The sequence below is a fragment of the Sorex araneus genome, chromosome 5 (assembly GCF_027595985.1).
Source record: "Sorex araneus isolate mSorAra2 chromosome 5, mSorAra2.pri, whole genome shotgun sequence".
NCBI lineage: Eukaryota > Metazoa > Chordata > Mammalia > Eulipotyphla > Soricidae > Sorex > Sorex araneus.
Window position 1 is genome coordinate 99,269,589 of NC_073306.1, and position 14,731 is coordinate 99,284,319.

A 14,731-nucleotide genomic window follows, 5' to 3' on the forward strand; every position below is an offset into this window, starting at 1 on the left:
TCTTGGAGGCTGGCATGCAGGTGTGACAGACAGGCTGCTGCAGCCCTCTTAGGCCATGAGGATAAGCACAAAGTAAAATGGAATTGCCGAGGCTGGTATGACTGGAAGATAGAAACAATTTGGCTCCATGTACATCACTGAGTTCCTGGAACTGCCTTATCTTCATCCTTAAACATTCTTTGAAATATGTGTTTTGTTGTTTACATCTGAAAACATCTTAACAGATGGTAAGAGCCAGCCATTTTGCCTATAACAAGCTCTAATCTCCTCCTATCTCCTTCCTTCTGCCAGTGTCTTGCCCCCTTTCACTTCTATCTCCTCCTTTTTCCAATATCTTCCAAATGGGGAAGGCTTGTTCCCCTAGCTGAGCCATCACTCCTGCTACTCAGTAATTTCTCCCTACCAAGACTCCATTCAGTCTTGCAAGGATGTCCATTGGATCTCCTGATTCTAACACTTTGCGTAGCTGCTCACCCCTCCCCCGGCAGCCCCACTGGGCCTGCTGCAGCCCCTAAATTCTGATGGCAATGATGTTTGGAGCAGAGAACCTCGGTGTTATCCTCAGCTTTTTCTCCTGCTGGTCCTAGGACTACAGCAGCCTGAGCAGAGCAGGAAATGAGAACCATTGTAGGTATTTAAAAATAAAAATAATAAAAAGAAATGCGGTAAAGGGGATTAGGTCTCATGCTAAGTCACAGGAAATGCGGGAAAAACAGGGACTACTCTGGGCCTCCAGGATGGCTCCCATGGCCTGAGAATTACCCTCCAAGAGAATTTTCCTCACCTAGGAGCACAGGCGGGTCACCCGGAACCCACTTCTGTCGAGTGGGATGAGCCACTGCCACAACATCTGTGTCTTGCTTATCTGTGTCTGTGCCTTACCTGACTACTGAGTCAGGTAGCCAGGTCTTGCAAGAGGCCATCTCAAGGGCAGAATTTAACTTAACTTCCCCTAAAAATCTAGGCAATCACACCCAGGGACTGCCCCCAGTGCCGTGTAATCCCACCAACGGCCAACATCCACAGACTATAAAACCATGGTCCCAAAAGAGAGCGACACAGAGTCTCTTGCCCCTGTGCCTGGCTGTTTTCCCTGGGACCCCTCGGAGTGGGTGGGCTCCAGCTTCTCTCCCTGCCCCAAACAGAGCTCCCGAGGCCGAAGACCTCTTGAGCCTGGCCACAGCCATGCTCAAGGCCCCTCTCCATACATTCAGACAAGCTTCACACATGAAGGAACCGGCAGATGAACCCAGGTGTGTGGGACCTGGGGCTGAGACCTCCAAGCCTGCTGGGATCGGGACTGGGCCTCTTGAGCCCAGATTCCCCATTTTCCAGTAGCTAGGTGGTCACACCCAGGGATTGCCCCCGGTGCCGTGTAATCCCACCAACGGCCAACATCCAGAGACTATAAAACCAAGCTTCCAGGCGACATCTTATAGCCTAGTTCTCCCTCTGGGAGAACCTGGCAAGCTACCGAGAGTTTCCTGCCCACATGGGAGAGCCTCGCAATCTCCCCATGGCATATTCATATGCCAAACCAGTAACAATGATGGGTCTCATTCCCCTGACCCTGAAAGAGCTCCAATGTGGCATTGTTGGAAAGGACGAGTAAAGAAAGTCTTCTAAAATCTCATGGCTGGCACACGAACGGCCCCTTTGTTCCTGAATGCCCATGATCCCAGAGGCCAACTACCTACTTTTGGCACCCAGCAGTTTCTTGCAGAAATGCCTCTAGACTGTGAACTAAGCTATGGCCCCATGTCACTCCAGGAGGGGAAAGATTTTCTCTCTCAGCTTTTCCTTTCCCCAGTGGTGGCGTGGCGACCGCCATCTTATAAGGCCCACTATAAAGAGGTACGAGCTTGCAATGATGGGATTTCTGGCAGAAATTTCTCTGGACTTAATTACTAAATTACTAGAAATCCAAAACTGCTGTCACAGCTGTGCGACCTCATATGCTCTTCATTCTCAGCAATGGAAAACAAATTATCAAATGATGCTTTTTTGGCAGGTCTGATTGTTGGAGGAAAATTCCAAATAATAATAGTGAGTTTCTGTTGAAATATTGAATGCAATCAAAGTAAAGAGAAAGTAAAGTGAAAATCATCAGAGGCTGGGGGTGGGGGTGGGATGGGAGGTATACTGGGGTTCTTGGTGGTGGAACTGTGCACAGGTGAAGGGATGGGTGTTGATCATTGTATGACTGAGACTTAAGCCTGAAAGCTTTGTAACTTTTCACATGGTGATTCAATAAAAAAAAAAATTAATTAAAAAAAAAACAAAAAACTGAGCAGCCCAGAATAATTAAATAATTAAATAAACAAAATCTCAGGGCTAGGACAAATGGAGACATTACTGAGACCACTCGAGAAATTCGATGGGATGACGATGAAAATCCTGGCTCCAGAGAATTGGAGCAATGTGGTCATGAGCATCTGGCTTCACTGAGCCACCAGCCGAAGGTGGCGAGTGCCTGCTCGCTCTATAGGACTTCAGGCTTCAGCAGCTGCTCTGACCTCGGCCTGCTTCTGGGATCCCCTAGTCCCTGGAGGAGCAGTGCTCACTTCCTAGGGCCAGCGTGGGGCCTGAGTGTGGGGAAAGCTCTGCCATGGGACTTGATCAAGGGCCAATCCATATTAGTTATCTTTTCTGCTACTTCTTTCTAGCTCTGAGGTTCTCTGAACTTGAGGGAGGTTCTTGACTCTGAAACAGGCTCTGAGATCACGCACTTGGTGGGCTACGTACAGAAAGTTTAGTCGGCTGGCCAGGCAAGGCTCTCACTGACCGACCCTCTATGCTGGCGTGGTCCTGGGGCTGCTTAGCCTTGCCCACAATCAGTTGAATCTGCAGTCAGGGCTGTTACATAAGCTGCATCTTTTACTTTGTTTATATGAAATCTTGAACACATTGACTGGATGTGGCCTAAGCTGCATAATTTCTAAAGGCTACAGAAAACACCGGGCCCTGGGCCAGCTCCTGTGGAATGGGCCACCTTGGCAGTCTTGGTCAGCCCACTCGGTCTGTGGGGTCCAGAAGCACCCGAGGGAAGCCATGAGCTCCCACATCAGCTGCCAAACACACTTGCCCAGAACTGGCTGCTTTCCTGCCTGCACCACAGTTTTTCGCTGAGAAGGCCACCTGCACTCTGACACCCAGGGGACCTGGGGACTCACTCTGGGCTGCTTTCAACACTGGGACAGGCCTGGGGCTCTTCAACTGGACAAGAGGAGTGAGAGCTGGGAGAGGGAAGACAGGGCTGCTGGGGAGATTTCCTTGCTCTCTGATTTGATCAGAGCTTCTATATGGAGAGATGCTGAGCAAGCTCTCACCATGACAACATGCATGCAGGGGACAAGCTCTCCGTGACTGGGAGCCTGCCCAGGCCCGACCTCGGGTGCAGCTTCACAAAGCAGCTTCCCTTTGAGCTGGGGCCAGGTGAGCTCGCAAGTCCTTGTGTGACCGTCAGGAAAATAGATGGTGCTGTTGGCTGCTGTGGACGAGGAAGACAATGGCTCTCAGTTCTCTGCACCCTCCCCAGCTCATCTGCAAGGCTGGGGGCAGAGGAAGGGGAGTCACACCTGCCCAATACCTCTCTGTCTCAGGAGGGCAGAGAAGGCGCTGAGAATGGGAATCCCAGTCAAACACTCTGGAGCAGTACGAGGAGGCCCTCCAAAGCCCCCCAAAGCTGAGACTTACAGACACATCTCAGTTGCTACAGAGGCAGAAAGACACTTTTCCTCAGTCTGCCGCTGACCTCCGCCTGGCATGATGTGGACAGAGGGCAGCTTCAGGGCCCTTCTGCGGCCCATAGCAGGGAGTGCGAGCCCATAATAGCCTTGCTGGGAGTCATCGATGGGTCCTGAGTGACCCGCACAGGGCCACAGGGCCACATGAGCCTGGAAACTGACCTGGAGGGTTGCAGAAAATCTTTTTGCCTTCCTGGATGTAACAGCCAAAAGGTGTACTTTGTCTGATTTGGGCTCAGCTTGTGTTTATTCTGAATCTGACACTTCCTTTGGGCCAGCACTTTTATCGCCTGAATTTGCTTCTCTCATTTGTAAAATGAGGGCCAGCAAATCTACCTGAAAACCTTGCATCTATCAAATGATAAGTGCTGATGTTACTAAAAGAAGAAGCCTCCGTTCCCCCTCGCCAGTGAGACAGAGAACCACAGTTTCTTCTCTCTGGATGTTCCAGCTTTCTCCAATCAACCCTGACACACATTCCACCCCACAAGGTTGGATCTCAGCATTCCTGGGGCTTCCCAGAACTTAAAACTCTGCCCTGGAGTCTAGATTGACAGCAAGTTATGATAATGGGCAATCCTAGAGTCTAGGCTGACGGGAAAACTGAGATCACTGGAACTTAAGCCAGGAAGATTGATTTTCCTTTGCCAGGGAAGAGGAAGCCACATTTCCCCTTTGCTACCTTCCCCCCACTGATTGACACATTTCATTCCCAAAGTCCTGCCCCAGTAATCACAGAGATTTCTAGGACCATAAACTCTGTCCTGGGGCCAAGGCTGACAGGGAGACCAACATAAGCAGCAAAAATGCCAGAGAGATTTAGACCAGCTAGACATCTTTGAAATTTTCTGGCATCTTTGGTAAACACCTGCCAATCGAGAAGGGAGGCCAGAAGCCCTGACAAGGCCTGTACAAACCCCTCACCTTGGCTTAGTCTTACACTAAGCTCCTCCCCCATGGGAATTCCTTTTCTTTTCTACTTTCCAACAAACTTATACTTTTCAAATATGACTCTGAGCATCTTAATTTTTCAATATTTTTATTTTTCAAACATTTTTCAATATTTTCAGGGGCCTGTCTCACTCTTATCATGGCATCACAGCACACACCACCTCTCAGGGAATATACAGAGATAAGATTCCTCTCTTTTTTCTTTGTCCTCGTCCTCCTAATCCTTCTCTTCTCTTTCAACTTTTTCTTTTTGGGTTTATTTTGCTCTGGTGAAACTTTATTTAAACACTGTGATTGTACAAAACTGTTCTCTATACAGTTGTTTCAGGTATTCCGTGTTCCAATGCAAGTTCCACCACCAATATTCCTCTCTCTCCACCAATGTCCCCAGTTTCCCCACTCACCCTCCAAGCCTGCTCCCTTAGCAGGCACAAAATAATTTACTTTATATTGTTTGTTGGACTGGAGTGATAGCACAGTGAGTAGGGCATTTGCCTTGCACACGGCCGACCCAGATTCGATTCCTCCATCCCTCTCGGAGAGCCCGGCAAGCTACCGAGAGTATCCTGCCCACACAGCAGAGCCTGCAAAGCTACCCGTGGTGTATTCAATATGCCAAAAACAGTAACAAGTCTCAAAATTAAGACGTTACTGGTGCCCGCTCGAGCAAATCGATGAACAATGCAATGACAGTGCTGCAGTGCTATATTGTTTGTTAAAACTTCTAATGGTGTTGCTAACATCCTGGCCTGAGAATGTACTGAGCTGTTGGGTGCAGGCTGGGCCTTCTGTGTCATTGTTTTCACTCACTGAGCTTAGTGGGCTTCTATCCAATTTTCCCATCTAATTTCCTGTGCTTCTTCTGGACTGTCAGCTCTGAGAAAATTGGAGATATTATGCAGCTGAGGCTTCAGGAGCTTTGGAACTGGGATGATCTGCTGCCAGTGTCTCTCTGGCATCTCTCTGAGATCCGTCCTAAAGCTGGACATTTTACTCACCACCAAGGCTCCAGAGAGCGGGGCCTGGTGATGGCCAGGCCTCCCTGGAATAACTCAGCTGCTGGCGCCTCTCAAATCTGTTGTGTACTGGACCATTTCTCTGGCAGTGGCTAAGCCTGGTGTGGGTGAGTGGACACCGGCTTTTAGTAGGGTGCAGGCTCAGTCTGTCCCTACCCCCACTCAGGCTCCAGAAGAGATACAGGCTCACAGGCAGTGGGGCTTGCCTGGAATAACTTAGCGGCTTCATCTCTCTAAGATCAGTCTTCCAGCCTTTCCCTTAGAGCCTGTTTATCCTGTTCAGATGGGTCTCTTGGAGGCAGCAGAAAGCTGGGTTCAGTGTTCTGATCCATTCTGCCACTCTGTGTCTCTTGATTAGTGACTTCAGGCCAGGCCACTTGAAACTATTGAGATAGAGAAATTTATTGCTATCATTTTGTAGGAACTACTATGTTTTTGAATTTTTCCTTTTCTTTTGAGGAAGCTCCTTCTTGCAAAACTGGTTTCAAGCTATGAATTCCCTAAGTTGTTCTTGGCCCCTGTAGCTTTCTTTCCCTCAAATTTGAATGACAGTCAAATGGAAAGAGCATTCTTGGTGAGGTGTTCATTTTCTTGAGTTTTTCTACTATATCACACCATTCTTTTCTAGCCTGCAAAGTCTCCTTTGGTAGGTCTGCTGTCAATCTTATTGGAGTTCCTTTGTATGTAAGTTCCTTTGTTGATCTTAATGCATTCAGTAGTCTCTGTCTCTGACTTTTATCATTCTGATTACAGTCTTGGAGCTTTTCTCTTGGGGCTATTTTGGCTGCATTCTTCTGGCCTCTTGAGTCTAGGTGCATGCAATCCTCAGGTCTGGGACACTCTTATCCTTGTTTATTCACCAGTGTTTCTTCATCCAATACACATTCTTGTTCCTCAGGGACTCCACTGATTCTCATATTGTCTCTCCTGAACTCACCTCATAATTCTCTGATGTGCTGCCTTTTTTTTTCAGACTTTCTTCCATCTTCTATTCTTTTCTGGAGGTTTCTGGCACCTCATTTTGGAGCTCATCAATACTTTTCCTCAGCTGATACTACTTTGCTGCTGATGTCTTTCAACGAGTCATTTCTTTCATCATACTCTTAATTTCCTTCTCTTCTGATCATAGTTTTCTTATTTCTGCTATCATACTTTCTTGTACCTGTACCAATGTGCGAGTTCACAAAATGTAGGGGGTGTGGGTGCTGTGATGTGTCTTAGGAGGCTGAGAGCAACTCCTGGTCCTCCCCAGGCCTCCTCAGCAGAGGAACAAGGAGACAGGGGAGGGGCTGGAGTGATAGCACAGCGGGTAGGGCGTTTGCCTTGCACCTGCCCGACCCGGGTTCGATTCCCAGCTTCCCATATGGTACCCTGAGCACCGCCAGGGATAATTCCTGAGTGCAGAGCCAGGAGTAACCCCTGTGCAGAGCCAGGTGTGACCCAAAAAGCAAAAAAAAAAAAAAAAAAAGAGACAGGGGACCACAGACTGATGGTGAAAATGGCCCGTTTGATGCAGAATTGCTAGCATACTTACAGAGTCTCTGAAGAAGTTTGAGGCATAGTACTGCATATAGGTGTGATTGATCATTTACAGAGATAAACATTTTGGCAGAGGCAATTCTCTGGGGAGATTAATTCAAGGAGACACTCTGTCTCCCAGGAACATCTATATTGCCTTTCTTTTTCCCTCTAGTTGTGCATATTAAACAATTAAGTTTAGTTTTTATCAATACCTGCAGTTGTTTGGATAAACACAGTAAGAGATAAAGATCCCAAACTTAGGTCTCTGGGCTCTAAGAATTCTCTGAGAGCAAGCAAGACTTTTACCATAAATCCCAGACTAAGTCCTCAAGTCAGTTCAGCTAGTCTTTCCCCATGGGGTCTGTGTTCACAAAAGTAGGCAGGGGGCTGGCGGGACTCTATCTCTCCCGTTGCCCATGTTCGGGAGCCATTTCCCCCCACCCCGGGGAAGCTGATGGAGATGGGCAGGCGAAGGAAGGAACAAGTGCCAGGCTGGTCCATATCAGTTGCAGTTTATTCCAATCTCCGTTCCCGTTCTGCTTCTCTCTTTCTCTCACCCTCACTCTCTCTCTCTCTGTCTCTGTCTCTGTCTCTCTCTCTCTCTCTCTCTTCTGTGTGTTCCCCCGCTTCTGTCTCTTCCCTCTACTTCTGTGTCTTCCCCATTTTTCTCTCATGTCCTCTCGTGTGTCTCCTTCTCTGTCTCTTCTGTCTTCTTCCTCTGTCTGCCATCAGTGCCTCCTGCCATCAGTGCCCCATAGTCTTAGTTTATATAGCAAATTACATAGGGTGGTGACACAAAGGTGGGTTGAACATTAACAAATCAACAAAGAAGGGTGAAACCATTTCTTGAGTTGATTAACAAAATCTCATCTAAGGAAATCTCATCTAAGGAGATCCGCTCAAGGGTGGGGGTTCAAACAAGGGTGTGTCAGGGTGTGAGTTAGTAATCTGCTTAAATAGTTATAGTAAGTCTACTTCTAATATTTCTAGCAATGCCATTCTGTATGAGCACAGTAAGAGATATAACGTTAAAGTTTGGTTCTTCCTGAGGACATCTCACTATACATTCCAGACCACAGTCCTCAGGCCAGGTTAGTCTTCCTAACCCCAGCAGGGTCCTAATCTCGTCATTACCTTTGGATCATGACAGCATTGTCCATGATCATGCCCTCAACTTATAGTTGAGTATTGTGGCACTTTGGCCTGGCCCATTTCATGCCAGGGTAGCTCACAGCTTGCCCTGGGTCCATTCCATCCCTCGTCGGGACCCTGCTTTTGGAGTACTGGAACTAAGGGCAACTGAGTTGAGAAGGCAGATGCCCAGGAGTGAATATTATTGGAGTCAATCAATTCCCAAGTTACAATAAATAATATTAACTGTCTTCCTGTGTCCATACAGAAAGGACATTGCTTTAAGGTAAACTATGCAAAAGACACTAACTTACAGTACAAGTTCAGAGTCCTTAGAAGGATCTGATCTTACAAGATAACAGAATCTGATTAGGGAAAATGTGATTAACTGGTTGGGAAGGAGGGTGCAGAGAAGAGTTTACAGATAAACAAAGGAATGGGAGTGTCTCCAGAGCACTTAAACCTAAACTCCTTGTGGCAAGAGAGGAAGGACAAACCAAGGTTATCCTACAATGGGGGTCCTGTCTCTTAAATCATAACAACTTGCACCAAGACCACGCATTTATGCTTTCTAGACTGTCCCATTTTGATGCCGAGGTAGTTTCGTCACTCTCCCTGAGTCCATCCCAGTCCCACGGCGGGACCTCCCTTTTGGGGTATTAGAAGCTACAGCAACCGAAGCCTGAGTCAAGTAATTATAATGGATGCCCAGGAGTAGATATATTTCAGAGACAATCAACTCCCAAATATTAGGAGCACAGCATTAGCAGTCTTTCTGTGTTTAAGCAAAGAACAACGTTGCTCTATAGTAAAATATGAAAAGGCCAAAGGGGAAATAGAAAAGCAGGTAATTCACTATAAATACAAAGCCCAGAATTAACAGAAATTTTTGACTTATAAGCAACCAAGACTGACTTGGGGAACCGTGATAATGAGAGGTATAACACAAAGGAAAGGTTAAAGATAAACCAGGGAGATTAGGGGTGCTCACAAGAGCACTGTAAGCATCTCTAAGAGGAGGAATAGGGGAAATTCACTGATGAAGCCTAAAACAGGGTTAATATTCAACACCATTATTTCTTTTTTTGCTTTTTGGGTCACACCCGGCGATGCACAGAGGTTATTCCTGACTCATGCACTCAAGAATTACTTCTGGCGGTGCTCAGGGGACTATATGGGATGCTGGGAATCAAACCCGGGTCGGCCGTGTGCAAGGCAAACACCCTACCCACTGTGCTACCGCTCCAGCCCATCAACACCATTATTTCTTTAATGTCACTAAATAGCATCTTAATAGTGTCAATTAAAGACATTTCCAAGTGGCTACAGAAATAGTACTGGCAGAGCCAGCCATACTGTTGCCCTCACTTCCTGAGCTTGGTGGGCTTCTAGGTGGTGTTTTCCCCTCCATGTATCTACTCTGCTCTGAGGGTGAGTCTTTATAGTTCACCTCCTTGAAATTCACTCCCTCTCGACGGCCCTTGCAGCATGGCCCGTCACGATGGACAGCTTTTTCTTCGGCTGTGAGCTCTGGCCACACCTTCTCTTTCACCTTCAAGGTAGAGGAGGAGAACAACGCTGAGCACGTGCTGGCTTTGACCATGCTCTGTCTCACCGAGGGGGCCAAAGACGAGTGTAACATGGTGGAAGCTGTGGCCCAGAACCTCGACCATCAGGAGATTGCTGTCCCTGTGGCCAACCTCAAGTTGTCCTGCCAACCCATGCTCAGTTTAGATGATTTCCAGCTCCAGCCGCCAGTGACCTTCCGTCTGCAGTCAGGGTCTGGTCCAGTTAGGATCACTGGGCACCACCAGATCGTGACTATCAGCAATGATGTTTCTGAGGAAGAAGAGAGTGAGGAGGAGATGAAGATGAGGTTGAGTTGTGCTCCATCCTGCCTGCTAAGAAGCAGGGGTGCAGGCCCTAGTCCTGGGTCGATGAATTCCCTGCTGTGTGTGTCATGCACCGTGTTCCTGTACAAGTTTTGAAAATCTTAAATGTGTCTTCTCCTTTGAAGAGGAAGGTGGAGTGCTGGGAGAGAGTCGTGTTGTCTACAGGATCCTGGTTTTGTTCTAAGCCTTTGCGAAACGTACCTAGGATTTCCTTTTTTCCAGGGAGGAATTGTGAACTTCTACCCTCGTACTTTCTCTCTTTTCTTGTAGTCCTAGCTCAGGGCTTTTTACATTGCAACACTTTTTACATTTTTGGATAAAGGTTGAAATAAAGTGGCCTGGAGTGTTTTTTGCAAAAAAAGAAAAAAAAGAAATTCACTCTCTCTGAGGGTGAAGTGCTGAGTGTTGCCCTTTCCCTTCCTTGAAAGTCCTTTCTTGGTGACTTTTTGCTGGGTCTGGTTTGTGATTTTGAGGTTCAGTGTGGATTATGAAACTATTCTCAATGCTCCCGTGATCCAGCCTATCTTCTGCTACTGTTTGAGGCTCTATACTTTCTCCCCATTCCCAGTCATTGTGAGGGCTTTTCTGGAGGAGAGCTGAAAAAAGATATTAGTAGCATGAAGTCACAGGTAGCACCCAGAGCTATCCTCAGGCCTCTGGGTCTGCCACAGGCAGTACAGTGTTGCAGTCAGATGTGCTGAGTAGAGCTGTCACATGGCTGAAGGACTCAGAGCATGAGCAGCAGAAGCAGCAGAGTGGACACAGGTTGTGGATGTGGACCTGGGGAACAAACCCAGCAGAGGACCCAAGCTGTGGCTGTAGGTCTGCACAGACGGTAATCATTGAGCATTAAGATATAGATGCTTCCTTCATAAATTAAGGGTCACGGGTCTCACTGCAAACAGCTTCTGATAGGTTAAACCCTCTGATACAAGACAGGATGGCAACACTCCTCCGTTGATCCTTTCCCTCTTTCAATGTTTTCTTCCTCAGAAAGATGTTTTGGGGGTCCAAGGAGAGGATGCTGTGACCAGAGGCACGTGCTTTGTAAGCCAAGGATCCTGTTTTGATCCCTGGTACCATGTCTTCTCGAGCATCACTGGGTATGGACCTGGTGGCTCCTGAGCACTGCTGGCGTGGCCCTGATAGTCCCAAGCACCACCACTCCCTTGAGCACTTGTATTAAGCTGTCAGGCACAGTAGGCCAACGGTTGCCATGAGCAGCCCTCAGTCCTCCTGGACACTGCTTGTAAACCCCTTCCCCACCTCCAAAACATATATTTTCAGGTTATTTACAAACATCTCTTATCTAATCTATATTTAAAACATCAGTAGTTAAGGACCATAATGTAAGGAATGAAGAAAGAAATAAATAGCACGCAGTGCTCAGAGTCACCATAGCTGACAGCACTCGGGCAACCATGCAGTGTCAGGATTGATCTTGGTCTCATGTCTTGATGCCACATGCAAGTCATGTGCCCTAGCACTCTGAGTTTTCTCCCCTGTCTAAGACTTAAAATTTTTAGTTTAAAATACATATAAAATAAATTGGGGAACTGGAAAGATAATACAGTGTGTAGGGCTCTTGCCTACAATACAGCTGACCAGGCTTTGACCCCCAGCATCCTATATGGCCCTCTAAGCCCTGCAAAGAGTGATCCCTTAGTGCAAAGCCAGGAGTAAGCCCTGAGCACAAACATATATGGCCCCAAAGAAGAAAAAAAAAGGAGGGAAAGGAAGGACGAAAGGGAGGAAGGAAGGAAGGAAGGAAGGAAGGAAGGAAGGAAGCAAGGAAGGAAGGAGGGGAAGAAAGAAGGGAAGGAAGGAGGGAAGGAAGGAAGGAAGGAAGGAAGGAAGGAAGGAAGGAAGGAAGGAAGGAAGGAAGGAAGGAAGGAAGGAAGGAAGGAAGGAAGGAAGGAAGGAAGGAAGGAAGGAAGGAAGGAAGGAAGGAGAAAGAGAGGGGAAAACACATAATATAAAATGAATCATCTCAGCCATTTAAAGTGTAGAGTTTAGGAGGCCACGCCCCTTTTAAAACCACGCCCCCTGAGATACAGGCCACGCCCCAGTTTCTACGCTGTGGGGGCTCTCAGGACTCCAGGTGGGGAAGCGGCTAAAGTCCAATGTCTGGGCGGCCTGGGAACCCGGAGGCCATGCGGGGGAAGGGTGATGCGGGCTGAATGTGGGCTAGAGACTGATCACAGTGGCCACTCAACACCTTTATTGTGAGCCACAACAACTAATTAGAGAGAGAGAACAAAAGGGAATACCCTGCCACAGTGGCAGGGCGGGGTGTGGGGAGATGAGATTGGGGATGGGTGTTTGATAATCGTATGACTGAGACTTAAGCTGAAAGCTTTGTAACTTTTCACGTGTGATTCAATAAAAAATTTTTAAAAATTAAAAAAATAATAATAAAGTGTAGAGTTTAGGGGCTGGAGTTATAGCACAGCGGGTAGGGTGTTTGCCTTGCACACTGCCGACCCTGGTTCGAATCCCAGCATCCCATATGGTCCCCTGAGCACCGCCAGGAGTAATTCCTGAGTGCATGAGCCAGGAGTAACCCCTGTGCATCGCTGGGTGTGAACCAAAAAGCAAAATAAATAAATAAATAAATAAATAAAGTGTAGAGTTTAGCAGTGTTGCATATATTGGATATTTCTGTGCAATCCATCCCCAGAACTCTTTTCATATGGCAAAACTAAAACTGTTTACCATTCCCTTCATGGATGGACTCCCATGATATTTGTCTTTCTGTGACTGGTGTGCTTCACTTAACACAATGCCCTCTATGTTCAGAATGTTCACTGTTAAAACATCTATTAGAGTTTCCTTCCTTTTAGAGGATAAATCATAATTTATTGTGTGCAGACATAAAATTTGGTTTATTCACTTGTTCATCGACGAACACTTAGCTTGCTTCTATTTTTGGTTATTGTAAATGATGCTACTATGAACACACATATGTATTAATATCTGTTTGTGTTCCTACTTCAGCATTTTCAGCCCAGTTGGTGGATTGCTGGATTATATGGTATTTATATATTATATACAAACATAAATAATATATATTACATATAATATATGTAGCACAGTGGAGTCATAGCTACAGACAAAGTGTCACTTGCTCAAGGTCAATTCAATAAGAAAGTGACAAAATCAAAATTTGACACAAGTCTAATTTAACTGAGCTTAAATTATATATTTCCTTCCTCCTGTTAAAAGAGTAAGTGAGGCATTTTAAGAATATCTGAGCAGAACATGATTCTAATCTGGCAGTGCCAGGTCAAAAGTAAGTAGGAGCACTCCAGTGACAGCAGCTCTGGGAAAGGTCTGCCTTATTGAGAGCCACACATTTGACTGTCTGTTACAGGTCCCTAAGGTTTTAATGTTTTGTCCCATTTGTGGGTTTAGGTTTTGGTTTGCTTTCGGAAGCTGCCTATGATTAGTTTGTATATGAAAAGTGGAAAGTTGTTTGTATCCCAAGTTATAAGTTAGTCCTGGAGGAGTAGTCCTCCTGGGGTCCGAAGTTTCCAAGATACCAAAGAATTTTTAAAAGTGTGCAACAAAAGATCTAATGAATATACAAATGATGGAAGGAGATTGTTCTACAGCTGCCAATGAGTTTAGACTTCTTTTAGAAGACAGCAACTTGGTAAAATCTGAAGAATGGCTTGTGGGTTGCACATCCCAGAGAAGGAAGGCCTGAGACACGGAAATCAGCAGTGAGCTGGGAGAAGTGGAGGGAGGTGGAGGCAGGAGGCAGCTGAGGGGCAGACTGTGCAGAAGAGGCAAGGGCAGATCAGGCTGCTTAGTTACTAGGAAATAAGTGTCTTCCATGCACCAGAAACAGAATATGCAGACAGAATATTTGGCTATTTGTTGACAGTAGTCATCCAGTGAGTGAGAATGCCCAGGAAGATCACTGTGGTGTGGGGACTGGACTAGGCCGTCAGGATGAGCCCATATAGACTGTCCCTAAACGAGCAGGAACAAGGACCCCATGAAAATGCGCAAGATTAACTCACTGTCCTGACTGGTTTGGATGAGGTTGAACATCTTTTTCTTTAAGCTGCCTTCAGTAAATAACAAATTTCAGTATACCAAAAGAGTCAGTCTTCCTCTTCTCACAGATCCCAGGTGCTTGCCTAACCTGTTTGTTTTCAGTATGCAGATTTCAGGTACTTAGCCTGTATGCAGATCCATGTACTTAGTCTGTTTGTTTTCAGTATGCAGAAAAGCTTTTGGCTTTGCATGTTCCAGTAACTTCTTTATTGATGACCTCACTCTCTTGAGCCCTCTAGAGGTATGAACAGTAGGATGGTAATAAAAAGAGATCTCAGAATGCTCTACCTTTATCACAGGACCTGAGCGAATCAGGACCCTCTGTGAAAATAATTTCTCTTGCAATCCTTGTCTCAGCGCTTCCAACTAAACGAATATCCACACAACACTGTGGCATCTCGGAGGAGAT

General features: G+C 46.5%; 1 pseudogene; it reads left to right on the forward strand.

Moving 5' to 3' along the window:
• Positions 1-3,338: 3,338 nt before the first annotated feature.
• Positions 3,339-10,437, forward strand: LOC101538769 (nucleoplasmin-3-like; annotated as a pseudogene).
• Positions 10,438-14,731: the final 4,294 nt, after the last annotated feature.